This window comes from Danio rerio, chromosome 2, assembly GCF_049306965.1.
Source record: "Danio rerio strain Tuebingen ecotype United States chromosome 2, GRCz12tu, whole genome shotgun sequence".
Classification (NCBI taxonomy): domain Eukaryota; kingdom Metazoa; phylum Chordata; class Actinopteri; order Cypriniformes; family Danionidae; genus Danio; species Danio rerio.
This window is the reverse complement of record NC_133177.1, coordinates 15,983,818-15,995,873: the sequence shown is the minus strand read 5'-3', so window position 1 is coordinate 15,995,873 and position 12,056 is coordinate 15,983,818. Positions and strand designations below refer to the sequence as shown.

The 12,056-nt window shown below is 34.9% G+C and overlaps 1 protein-coding gene and 1 long non-coding RNA gene across 9 annotated transcripts in view; both read left to right on the top strand.

Annotated features, from left to right (window-relative positions):
* Positions 1-12,056, top strand: part of pde4bb (phosphodiesterase 4B, cAMP-specific b) — a 163,707-nt gene that overhangs the window by 87,817 nt on the left and 63,834 nt on the right. Inside the window, exon 1 of one of the 8 annotated variants that reach the window (XM_073924090.1) lies at positions 2,042-2,155. The exons of the other annotated variants lie outside the window; for them this stretch is intronic. The gene's annotated coding sequence lies outside the window, so the exon portion shown is untranslated. Of the gene's footprint in view, positions 1-2,041; positions 2,156-12,056 lie in introns of those variants that run through there. 8 annotated transcript variants of the gene reach the window in all.
* On the top strand, positions 2,596-4,911 carry LOC101882800 (uncharacterized). The gene is made up of 6 exons (XR_660014.5): positions 2,596-2,641; positions 3,474-3,557; positions 3,690-3,951; positions 4,117-4,309; positions 4,378-4,530; positions 4,726-4,911. It is a non-coding gene; the product is annotated as an uncharacterized lncRNA (long non-coding RNA).

Genomic DNA, 12,056 nt, shown 5'->3' with positions numbered 1-12,056 from the left:
GCACACCTCCCAGAGCACCCCCCTGAGACCTTGCCCAGTAATACAATTTGGGGTGGTGCGATTAAAAAATAAACATATTTTATCTTCAATGCACATCTGTTCGTTTCTTTAGTTTTTTCATGCCCACCTTAAAGGCCTGGACATATCTCTCTGCCAACCCATTAGTGGCTGGATGTCTAGGTGCCCCAGTACTATGCAAAATACCATTCCTTCTTACAAATCTCTGAAATTCATCTGAAGTAAAAGTAGTTGGATTGTCAGTCACAATTGTCTGATGATCCAGTTGTCGAAAACAATCACCTCACTCTGGTAATTGTACCTTGAGTTGTAATGTGTGACATTCGGAAGACTTCTAACCACTTTGAATAAGCATCTATTACAATCATAAACATTGTTCAGGAAAGGGCCAGCAAAATCTATGTGCAGACGTTTCCAAGAATTATCCAGAAACTCCCATGGATGAAGAGGAATCTTGACTGGGCACTCGTTGTTCTTGTTGGCAAAATTCACACTCTTTGCAACATCTTTCCACATCTATATCAATTTTTGGCCACCATACATATTTGCGAGCCAGAGCTTTCATTTTAACAATGCCAGAGTGTCCTGCATGAAGTTCATACAACACTGATTTCCGAAGTTTGAAAGGTACAATCACCCTTGTTCCCTATAGCACACAACGCTGTTCCATTGATAACTCATCTCTTTTAGCCCGAAACGCCTCCAACTCTTCTGCCACTTCACTTTAGACAGATGTTGATCTCTTCTAGTTGTTCTAGCAATCTGTGATGCATTTATAGGGGCCTCATGTAGATGATTAGTTAGCAGGCTATTTCAGGCAATGGAACTTGTGACAATCCATCAACATTTCCATGCATCTCTGCCTTGCGGTAACAAATGTAATAATCATAGGCTGCTAAAATTTTTGCCCCCCTCTGGATACGGGCAGCAACCATCATTGGGAAGTGTTTATGCTCCCCAAATAAAGTCACAAGAGGTCTGTGATCAGTCATCAACTTAAATGATCGTCCCCACAGATATTGATAAAAAAAATGTTTACTCCAAAAATAATGCTCAATGCTTCTTTCTCAATCTGAGAATATTTCTTTTCTGCAAGTGACAAAGTAAGTAAAGCATAAGCCATAGGGACTTCCTCACCCTTTGGCATTGTATGCTGCAACACTGCTATGATTCCATAAGCTGAAGCATCACATGCTACACTGTAAAAAATCCAACTTGACAAATGTTGAAATTGCTTGATTTGTTTTGTTGGTTCAGCAAAAATCTGTAAAAAAGTCTGTACAACTACATTTAACACATTCAATCAACTTAAACAAAGATTTTATTCATTAAGTTAAAAAGATGAGTTTTGTGAGCAACACTTTGCTAGTTCATCCAAAAAAGCATCTGCCAACTTGTTTTTTTGTGTTAAGTCAATCTCTAACTTTTTTAATGCAATGAATATACAAGTACAATAACCTTTTGTTGATTGAAAAGGTTTCAAACATGTTAAATATTCTAAAAAAATTATCAATGGCATTATAGAACCTTTTCCCAGAGATGGGTTGGGGCTGGAAGAGCATCCGCTGCGTAAAAACCTGCTGGATAAGTTGCCGGTTCATTCCGCTGTGGCGACCCCAGATTAATAAAGAGACTAAGCCAACAAGAAAATTAATAAATGAGTATAGAACCTTTCATAGTTTGTATTAAAAAGTAAATGCTGAGTGAAAATGCTATTATTATTATTATTATTATTATTAATACAATAATAAATATTGTTATTCTTCACATTGTTATTAAAAACAACAAAAAACACTACAATACTTATAGTAACTTTATTTGAAACTTTTAATTTGCAATTTAACTTTATTTGGTGCACATTTGCAGAAATAAGCTTGCATGCACATTATCATCTCGTGTTTATTCATTACCCTTTACAAAAAGATAGGCATACTTTGATATTCCAATATTTAAAAATAAACCATGCACTCAAAAATATGTTTCTCAAAGGACGATATAGCATCATTCTGTCCTGAGCTAAACCACGCCCTCGTTACGATGGTTGCGCTTACGTAACGTCAACGTCTCAGGCGGGAGAAATTGGAAGCATTGTACTTCGTTGGGGAAAGAGGCAAGCCGTGGAAGAGCAATCTTAATAGTAAGTGTGCAAAGATTGTAGTTCTTTGTTTAAGACACTTCATCTAAATTTGTCCTCCTAAATGTTCATCATATACGGCTTGTGTAACTGATGACAACCGATTAAATTCTTATTTTATCTAGTAATTTGTTAGCTCCAAGTTTAATGATAATTTGAGAAATTATATATGGTACGACAGCAATAAAATAATAAAAACATTTAGTGTGGATGTTCCCAATGTTTAGATGCAAACAAAACAATATTATTTATAAATGGATTATATATATCATCTAGGGAAAACAGTGTAAAATGCGCTTATTTTAGAGATAGCACGCTTCCATGCAGAAGTTGGGTTTCATAAGAAACGCATGCGTGTGTCAACTCCTCATCCAAACTCCAATCCAGACGGTGGCGGTAATGTTCTAAAAGCTGGTTTCCAACCGCTATGAAGATCACAAGAAGAAAAAGAAGTTTGGCGTTTCAAAACAGTGGATTCCGGTCAGAAAGGTAAGGTTTTTACTGCTTGTATACTGTATACTTTGCGAATTTAATGCTTAAAACATTTTCACAGTGTTAGGTTATTGTTTAACTTGTTTATGCAGTGCATCAGTGATCGTTTACTGTTCTCTTTAAATTATTCTATTATTAAGAGAAATATATTAGTATGTGCTTTGATTTATATGTGTTAGCCTATGTGAATCAATTATATCTTATGTTCAAGCTGTAATTTGCGCATGTAAAACTGAATTTCTTAAAGCAGATTTTGAAGGGTTTTATTTTTTTTGGTTATTGACAGTTATAATTTCTGATTTAAATGAATGGGTATAAATGAATATTTTTTCAGTTAAGTCTTACTGTTCTTGTTTAACAAAGGTTAGTGAGGTCATTTTGTAGCACATCAAAGAGACCAATAGCACATTCTTATGAACATGTGAATAGGCATGTTATAGTTGGGTGATTAAAGTCCATTATAAGCTGTAAACTGCTAATACATTTTCAACATAGATTGAGCTTTTCAGACTTTACATTACTAATTGCTTCACAAACAGCTGAAATGGTTTATTGTTATTGGCTATCATCATCATCATCAAACATTTTACACAATGGTAGGTTAATCTTCATGGGTACAGAATAATGCATGTGCTTGGCCATCTTACAAATCTATGTCTAAGATTCATAAGGCTGTCACTCTGCATGAATCTCTGAATAAATCCTGTGTAACCTTTAGTGAGCTGATTATTTACACTATAGGTATTATAGTCATTAATTAACTTTGATAGTATTTCAGGATTTTAACTTTTTGGGGGGAGGTTAATAACAATGTGATGTTTCATTATAGACACACATGAGGAAGCTCGACTCAGCTTGGCTTGCAGACAGATAAGGACAGTGATTGCCTGTCATACACCTAAAGAAAGAACAGGTTTGTTTGCAATTATTTTAAACACATACTGTCAACATTATGTCATTGATCTATTACACTGCCATTGTCATTGATCTAGTGCCCTGCACTATACTAAAATTATGTTTTGTTTTGTAAATGTATCTGATCAAGGGGCATTAAAGACACAACTATAGTGAACGTGATGAAGAAAAATTATTTGGAACAAAGAGGCTGGAGAAAAAACTGATATGAAGATTTAAGAAATTGATGCAGCACCGCAAGTACCATCACCACCAATGACAATGGCAGGATCCTTAAGAACACCATCAAGATGCACAGATGCTGTACATTTCAGTACACCTATGAACATTTACAGTCCTTGTTCAAGTACAGTTGGAGATCAAGACAACTTATTGCAACTCGTCATGTCTTTGTAAGAATTCAAGACATCACTAAATTTGTAATTGCTTAATGCAGCTAGAAAGTAAAGATCAACTAGAGAATATCAGCAGTGTCTAACCCACTGTTGTATTTACACAAGTTGCATGAGAATAAGCAACAGGTTGATTTATACTAATTTGTTATTTTTCTTTTTTAGCACGACTGATAAAAGTTTTAAAATCATGTGACGTCATAAAGCAGCAACTGTGCCTGATTCTCACAAATCAGCAAAACCAAAACAGACGTGATGAAATTCCAGATGTAAACACATTTGACCTTTCTTTGTCCAATTTGATTTGGAAAAACTTGAAAATCAACTAAACGAGCAGCCCGAACAAATGAAGAAACTGGTAAGTTTCTTGCTTATTTCTAAGTGTTTTATGTTTATTTATTTATTTATGTGTTTTTTGCTTCGTAGGTAGCCTACTTTGGAATCATTGGTGTTTTCCACTAAGCAGTTTGGTGTGTCCCGGGAAAGCTTTTGGCTCACTTTTTGGCTGAACAAATTAACTGGAGCAGGGCAAACCAAAATGTGGCCTTTCATGCACTCTCCCTTAGGACTGTCTAGTCAGTAAGTTGGTTTTAAATATACATTTCAGTACAATTAGGGGCTGTTCCATCTGTGTATTTCTTTGAATCATTAATCAGAGGAACAAAACATCTATATATAGTCCCATTTAGGTTGTACTTATATGAGAGCAAGCATCTTTCTTTTTTTCATTTGTACTTTTTCACTACTAATTGTTTGTTTATCTATTAATCACAGATGTAGTGAGGAGAAATGTCCATACCACGCCACTGATAAAGAAGTGGAAAAATGCATTACAAGGTGGCTACAACGTGCTCCTGACAGGGCTGGAGGAAGGAGGGAAGAAGAGAAAGCTAATGTGTCAAATGTCTACATCAATAATTTATTTTTTAAACAACATTTTAAGTGTATTAAGATGTTCCCGGATACTTGGGTAATTTGTTTCTTTTATTTGCAATTATATATATATATATAATATAATTATAATATATATATATAAAATGACAATATGCTAAATTCTGAAGAAGCATCTTAATACATTTTTAATTAACATAATATAATAAAAATATTAATAAAAAATTGCACAAGACATAAAGATATACAAATCAAATTATATATATATATATATATATATATATATATATATATATATATATATATATATATATATATATATATATATATATAATCATCTCACTCATTTAAATGTATTATTATGTTTTATTACATTGATTACATTTATTAAAAATGTTTCTTAAGAATTCTGCAGTTCTTTTTACAATTTTGACTTGTATATTTTACACATTGTCATGGGTATTTGTAAGATGTTTCTTGCTATATCTTAAATTGGTTTCTATATTCAGGTTTATATAAAATTAAGCTGTTTTAAGATGTGTCTTGTACAATTTTTTAATTCAAGTCTATTGGGAAAACAGGGTTGTTTTAAAAACTTCTGTGTATGTGTGCAATTTCAGATTTTGTCTTTAAATCTTCCTGTGTGTCTTTATTGTGTAGTTTTATTATTATTTTCAGGGGTGATAGCGTTCCGGCACCACGCCGGATTTCCGGCGTACTGTGGCTGCGGGAAAAAAAAATCAGGTTCACGGATATTGATCTGTCATTTCTCTAGATTCACAGAATTCACTCACTGCTGAAAGCGCCGGATTGGTTTTATTAAGTGCCATTTTGTGTGCTCGTGAATCATCTTTTGAGTGTAGACGCCATGTAAATAAAAGATTAATTGTGTAATTTAGAGAGCTTTATAAATTATAACGGATCTTTGTGAGATCTTTATGAACTAAGATTAGTGACGCTTTTTAGTGATAATAAGAGGAGCGTGCTTTGCACTTTCCAGGCTATAATCCATTCAGAATTTGTATGAAACTTTCGTTTTCGGCACATATACGCTGATATGTTTTGGGAATGACATCTGCATATTTACGCTGGGTTTATTCTCGAAATAACGGTGAAGCAATAGACGGGACAAAAATATATTTCCCCCTTCTCCTTAAACAACTTAGTGTTTCAGCTATGAAATAGTTCAGTTTTGTATGTAGCCTAATGTCAAAGTGTTTATATTTAGTTTAGTTTTTTATTCAGCTTATTTAGAAAAACGTTTGGAGCATTTTAAAAATAAGTTGGTTTTTTTTAACGAACAGCGCCCAGCGGAAGACCATCATTGTCTGTTTGATCAGTTTGCCTTCTCAGATCATCACGACTTGCCTAAAATAAAAGATATAAAAGAGTTTAAGTATAAAACAATGGTAGCTTAAACGTTAAAGAATGTGTGCTATTAGGCGCATAGTTTGCTTATAAAAAGCTTGCGGGACATCGAGGCGCCAGAGCAATCACTTGCATTTTTTCAGTGGGAGCAATTTAAAGTTATCCGTCATTTTTGCTCACAAAGTACGAGTAATACATCAAAAAACGTTACAGCGTTTTTATAAAATAAAGAAAACCAAAATTATGCGCTTTCTGTCGTCTGGTTTTTGAACAGGAGCGCTTAACAAAATGAAGCAAAATGTATATGCCTCACAGACATAATAAATATATTTATAGAAAGCTTTAAATTATTACTTGACGAAATAAAACAAATCGAAAACAAAAAAACTCCTTCATGTAATCCGTAAAGATGAATTTCTAAAGGCGAGTCCAAGAGGAGATTGCCAGTCAGGATCTTTGCGACACTGACTCAGAATAAGTTTATTAATAAATAATTAAGATATGTCCTTACTCTTTCCTCGACACATTCATTGTTATTTGTTTTTGCCGGTGCTTGGGGCGAGTTTTAGCTTATTGTGTGCGGCTGTGCGCTTGAACGCGGATTCACAGTAGCAGTGGAGTGACACGACATCTGACGTACAGATGACACTGGCACATGCCACTGAGTGTAGTGACACTTCCGGTGGCACGTCCGGTTTTCCACTGTCATGTGTCACTCGCTAGTGGCATGTGTAGTGACCTGTGTCACTCAGTGTCGCGCTGCATGTCACTGCATTGACATCGACACCCGGCGAAGCTTATGACATTAATTAACACGAGCAAAACCATATTTAATCATTACGCGACTTTTAACCTAATTTATCGCGTCGCAAGTTAGTTTATTTGCTGAGCTACTCCACGATGTTTTAATTTAAACGCATTTATTTTATGTATTCGTAGTCATACTTCCGTACGTAATATAGTCATTTGACAGTACATGTCAGCCAAATTTATTGTGGCATGCTTATGTATGGGAGGGGTTACACTTATCTGTTGTACTGTATATTATTGCATCCTGGCAGTTCCTTTGTTCCCTACAATATGGACTTCTCTATGTTTTTAATTCATTCATTTATTTTATTATTTAACTTATTTTCATTTTAAGGTATTTTAAATAATATCCTTTAAAAAGTTATAATAAAATGCATGTTGAAAACTCATAACATATATGCATGTAAGATAACAGGTGTCATTTGCCTAATGATTTTTAAATATTAAAGCAAAGAGACTTATAAGATTAATGTGCTTATAACGTGCTTATACTGACACCTACTGGCAAATGTCACAAGATCAATGTCACTGACATTACTGGCATGTGTCTAAAAAGAGCCACTTGACAATAATGATGATCAGGGTTACACATAGGCTGTTAATATATTTGGGCCCAGGGGCCCACAAGTTATGTGTTAAAAGTGCGTTGCATACATAGTACCCCCACCCCTACTCACCTCAGGGGCAAGGAAAAAAAGTTCAGGCTCAGGAGTTTTTTCCACTATCAGCCCTGTATTTTTATATTGACGTTCTTGTGCACTACAAAATATTTTATTCAAGTTTAGTATTATTTGTTTATTGCAATCAATAAATGTTTATTATTATTATTTATTTTGTCCCTTGTTTGATAATTTTTGTTATCGGATATGTATGCTGTTTGCATTTTATTCAAAGGTTGAACGCAGTGCCTACACTTTGCCTTTACATTATAGCCTGCGTTTGCTGGTATATAAATTCAAATGGTTGTAATACCATGTATCAAGTACCAATATAATACCAAAAGGTTTTATATCAAGGTATATTGAGTTGCGCCAGCTCCGGGCTGCAGCGCACATTACTCGCGGGCCGATTCTGGCTCGGATGCGGCAGCGAATCTAGCCGGAACTGGCCCAAGTGTATTTTACTATCTAGGGTGGCTCTTAAAGTGACAGCGCGTATATTCCAACTGCTTATTATTATATTAAGCAAACAAAATCAAATCAAAACCAAAATAATAGTAATAAATCGTTCATTTTGAACTGAAGGTGTATACAGTGGAACACTTATTACTAAAGTAAGATCCTTTACTGGCAGTTTTAATATCACATTTATCCATGACCAGCCAAGGTACCAGCACAAAACATGTAATTATGCAAGTATAGATTTTGAAATGAATTACAACAAATACTAAGATTTATATCTCAAGGCAACTAGTAATTCAGATTGATTGCCCTAATTGCCCTGCTGAAAAAAAAAAAAAAACAGCATATGCTGGGAAGGTATGTTTTGATGCTGGTATGCTGGTCTTGCTTGTTTTAATGCTGGTTTTGCTGGTCTTAATGCTGGTTTTGCTGGTCTCAATGCTAGTTTTGCTGGTCCTAATGCTGGTTTCAATGTTGGTCTTGCTGGTCTCAATGCTGGTCAGGAGCAGCACTTAGACCAGCAAAACCAGCATTGAGACCAGCACTGAAACCAGCAAGACCAGCATTGAGACCAGCAAAACCAGCATTAAGACCAGCATCAAAACATACCTTACCAGCATACGCTGTTTTTTCAGCAGGGTGTTGTGAATAATTTATGGGATATTCTAAGGTTATTAAAATTGATAGTGTAAGGTAGTCTCAGAGATGTGCTGTAATTGTTATATATTTAATATAATTGTGTTTCCTTTTCATGTGATTAATTTGACTTAGTGTTTGTGTTTTTTTTTTTTTTTTTTTTTACAGATACACTACCTCGTTTTTGTACTTTAGTGAGGTACTGCAAGAAAATGAATGTTTTGGTAAAATGTATGTCTTTTTTTGCCATGTGTGTTTACTCCGATAACATTTTATTTATTAGTACTAATTTCCAATTGTATTTTTTTGGTTCATTCAACTTCTGTTGTTTCAGACTATTCAGACAAGAAATGTTCAGTCAGCACAACTTAAAAAAACAGAGCCATGTGTGTTTGCTCGGATAACATATAATTTCTTAGTACTAATTTCCTTTTGTATTTTCTTGTTCTTTAAACTTCTGTCATTTTTGGCCATCCAGACAAGAAATGTTCAGTTAACACAACTTTTGCTCTGGTAACATATAATTTCTTAGTACTAATTTCCTTTTGTATTTTCTTGTTCACTCAACTTCTGTCATTTCAGTCCTGCAGACAAGAAATGTTCAGTTTGCACAACTTAAAAATATTTGTTGTGCTGCAGGTGCAGGTTTCCAGAAAACTACTAATGTTAAGTTGACTCAACTAGACATTTTTTGTTTCACTGACAAATTATTTTCAGTCAGTGTAGCTGATGTTTTCAAAAGTTGAGTAAACAAGAAAAAACAGAAGAAAATTAGTACTAAGATTTTTTTTGTTGAACTGGCTTAAAATTTTTTACAGTGTAGTGTCACAGGTAACTCTGGATCATCGTGTACCAACACTTTATCGCTAGTAAACAGCTCGTTGCACTTCTCAAATGCACTTTGTTCTTTCTTCCCCCAATACCAGACCACTTGCCTTTTTAAGTCTATACAACGGTGCCAGCACTGTGTTCTAATTTGGTACAAAACATCCATAATAATTAACCAAGCCTAAAAAAGCTCGCAATTATTTTACATTTAAAGGTTCTGAAGCATCTTGGACAGCCTTCACCTTATCCTTCGTTGGATACACTCCACCTTCATCCATCACATGATCAGATATTCAATTTGAGTCTGGCCCCATTCACATTTCCATTTTTTACTCTTAATCCAAAGTCTTGTAACCGCTGAAGAACTTGGCAAATAATTTATAGATGCTCATGTTCATCTTTTCCCACAATCAACAAATCATCTAAATATACAACTTTCAGGTCCTTCATCAAATTTTCCATAATAGTTTGAAAAATAAAAGGGGCTGAACTAATGCCAAAAGCCAGACTATTATAGACATAAAGTCCCTTGTCAGTGTTGATTGCTGTAAATTTCTTTGAGTCATCATCAAGCAAAACTGGCTGGTATGCCTGAGCTAAATCAATTTTAGAGAATACTTTTCCTCCACTTAAAGTGGCCAGAACTTCTTCAATCTTGGTAATGGGTATGTTTCGGTGGTAGCAACTTGATTTTCAGTGAACTTATAGTCTCCACATAGCCAAATTGTTTTCCAAATTTCCTTTTCCACCTGTTCTTTCATAGCAAAGGGTAGTGAACGACTCTTGAAAGATGTTGGCACATCTGATTTTACTGAAATTGTGGCTTTAATATCCTTCAAAGTTCCCAATTCATCCCTGAAGACTTCATTGTATTTCTCAGGCACTTCATGAATTGATGCAGGATGTTTCAATTGATTTACATAGTGAATTCCTTTCCAATTCAACCTAATTTTGTGCATCCAATTCCAACCAGACAAATTATGTCCGTTACCTTCAACCACAAGCAAGGCCAACTCATTTATTTGATGTTCATACTGAACAGTGGCTCTGAATTGTCCCAGAAATTTAATGCTTTTACCTGTGTAAGTTTTTAATTTTACTTCAGCTCTTTCCAGTGGCACATTAGCAAATGACTCTTTGTATGTTTGGTGTGTGGTGTGGTGATCCCATCCTTGTTGCTAGTTTGTTATATATTTACGAGGCAAAAGTCAAGAAATGACATCAAGTGTGCTTTACTTCAGTATCAACAACATCATCACAACAGTACATCTCATGGCTTAAATAGTTATCAAAAACCAATGAATAGCCAGACCGACACCCAGATGATTACACACATTATCCCAATACACCACAATGTATATATAATATACGCTGTTTGAAATGCTGCACTGCATAAAACTTTGCTTATTAATGTGTGTGTGTGTGTGTGTGTGTGTGTGTGTGTGTGTGTGTGTGTGTGTGTGTGTGTGTGTGCGTGTGTTTGTTTTTATATCCTGGTGTGGACTTGGACCTGTTTACACACCAAACCCGTGGGGACCTTTTGAGCGGTGGGGACCTGAATGTGGGTCCCCACCGGCACAACCATTGAAACTGATAGAAATGGCCATTTTAACATAGGTGGCAGTGTTTTCCTGAATTTGCCCCAAAGTCCTAATGGGGTTGGTTTCACCAGCCATGAACTGTGTGTGTGTAAAAGTGTGTTTAAGAGTGCGCCTTCAATGGTCAATAGTGGAACAACTGTGTGTGCGGTTTTTTGAGATTGCGCCCTCTGTGGTCAATATTGGAACAACCGTATGAGCGGTTTTTGAAAGTGCGCCCCCAATGGTCAATATTGGAACTGTGTGTTTTTTATATAAATGCTATAATTCTTCTTTTTAACACTGATTAATATAACTTGCAGATACAAGATAATTCCTATTATGCAATATTATTATTTAATTTAAAAAAATTGTGAAACTTATTCAATGATTAAGGACTTTTCCCAGAAGTGAGAAAGTAATGAAGTAAACAATGATTTTTCATACATGTTTACATTAAATATTCCACTCTCATTAATAAGCACTGAAATTACATAAGGTTGATAAGCATAAGTATAACCAAAATTATATGGATTTAGACAGACTTTTCTGTTTTTTAATGACAAGGAGGGTGCACTATAAATGTATTTTCCTATGTTATGAGAATATATTTTTATTGAGATCAGTGATTATTGATGCACAGTACTATTATTTTGACGATCACTGCTGGATATTTGGTGGAATGATCCATTCTTCGGTTTGATCTAATGATACTTACTGTACAACTGCAAGCACATGGAGGTTATGAGCAGGGCCAGACGGAATCTGTGGACGTTTTTTGCTATTTCTGCGGAGAAGTTTAATAAAAATCTGCGGATTTCTGCGGAATTATTTTGGGAGTATCCAGCGGAGTATCATAACTAAAACTTTAATA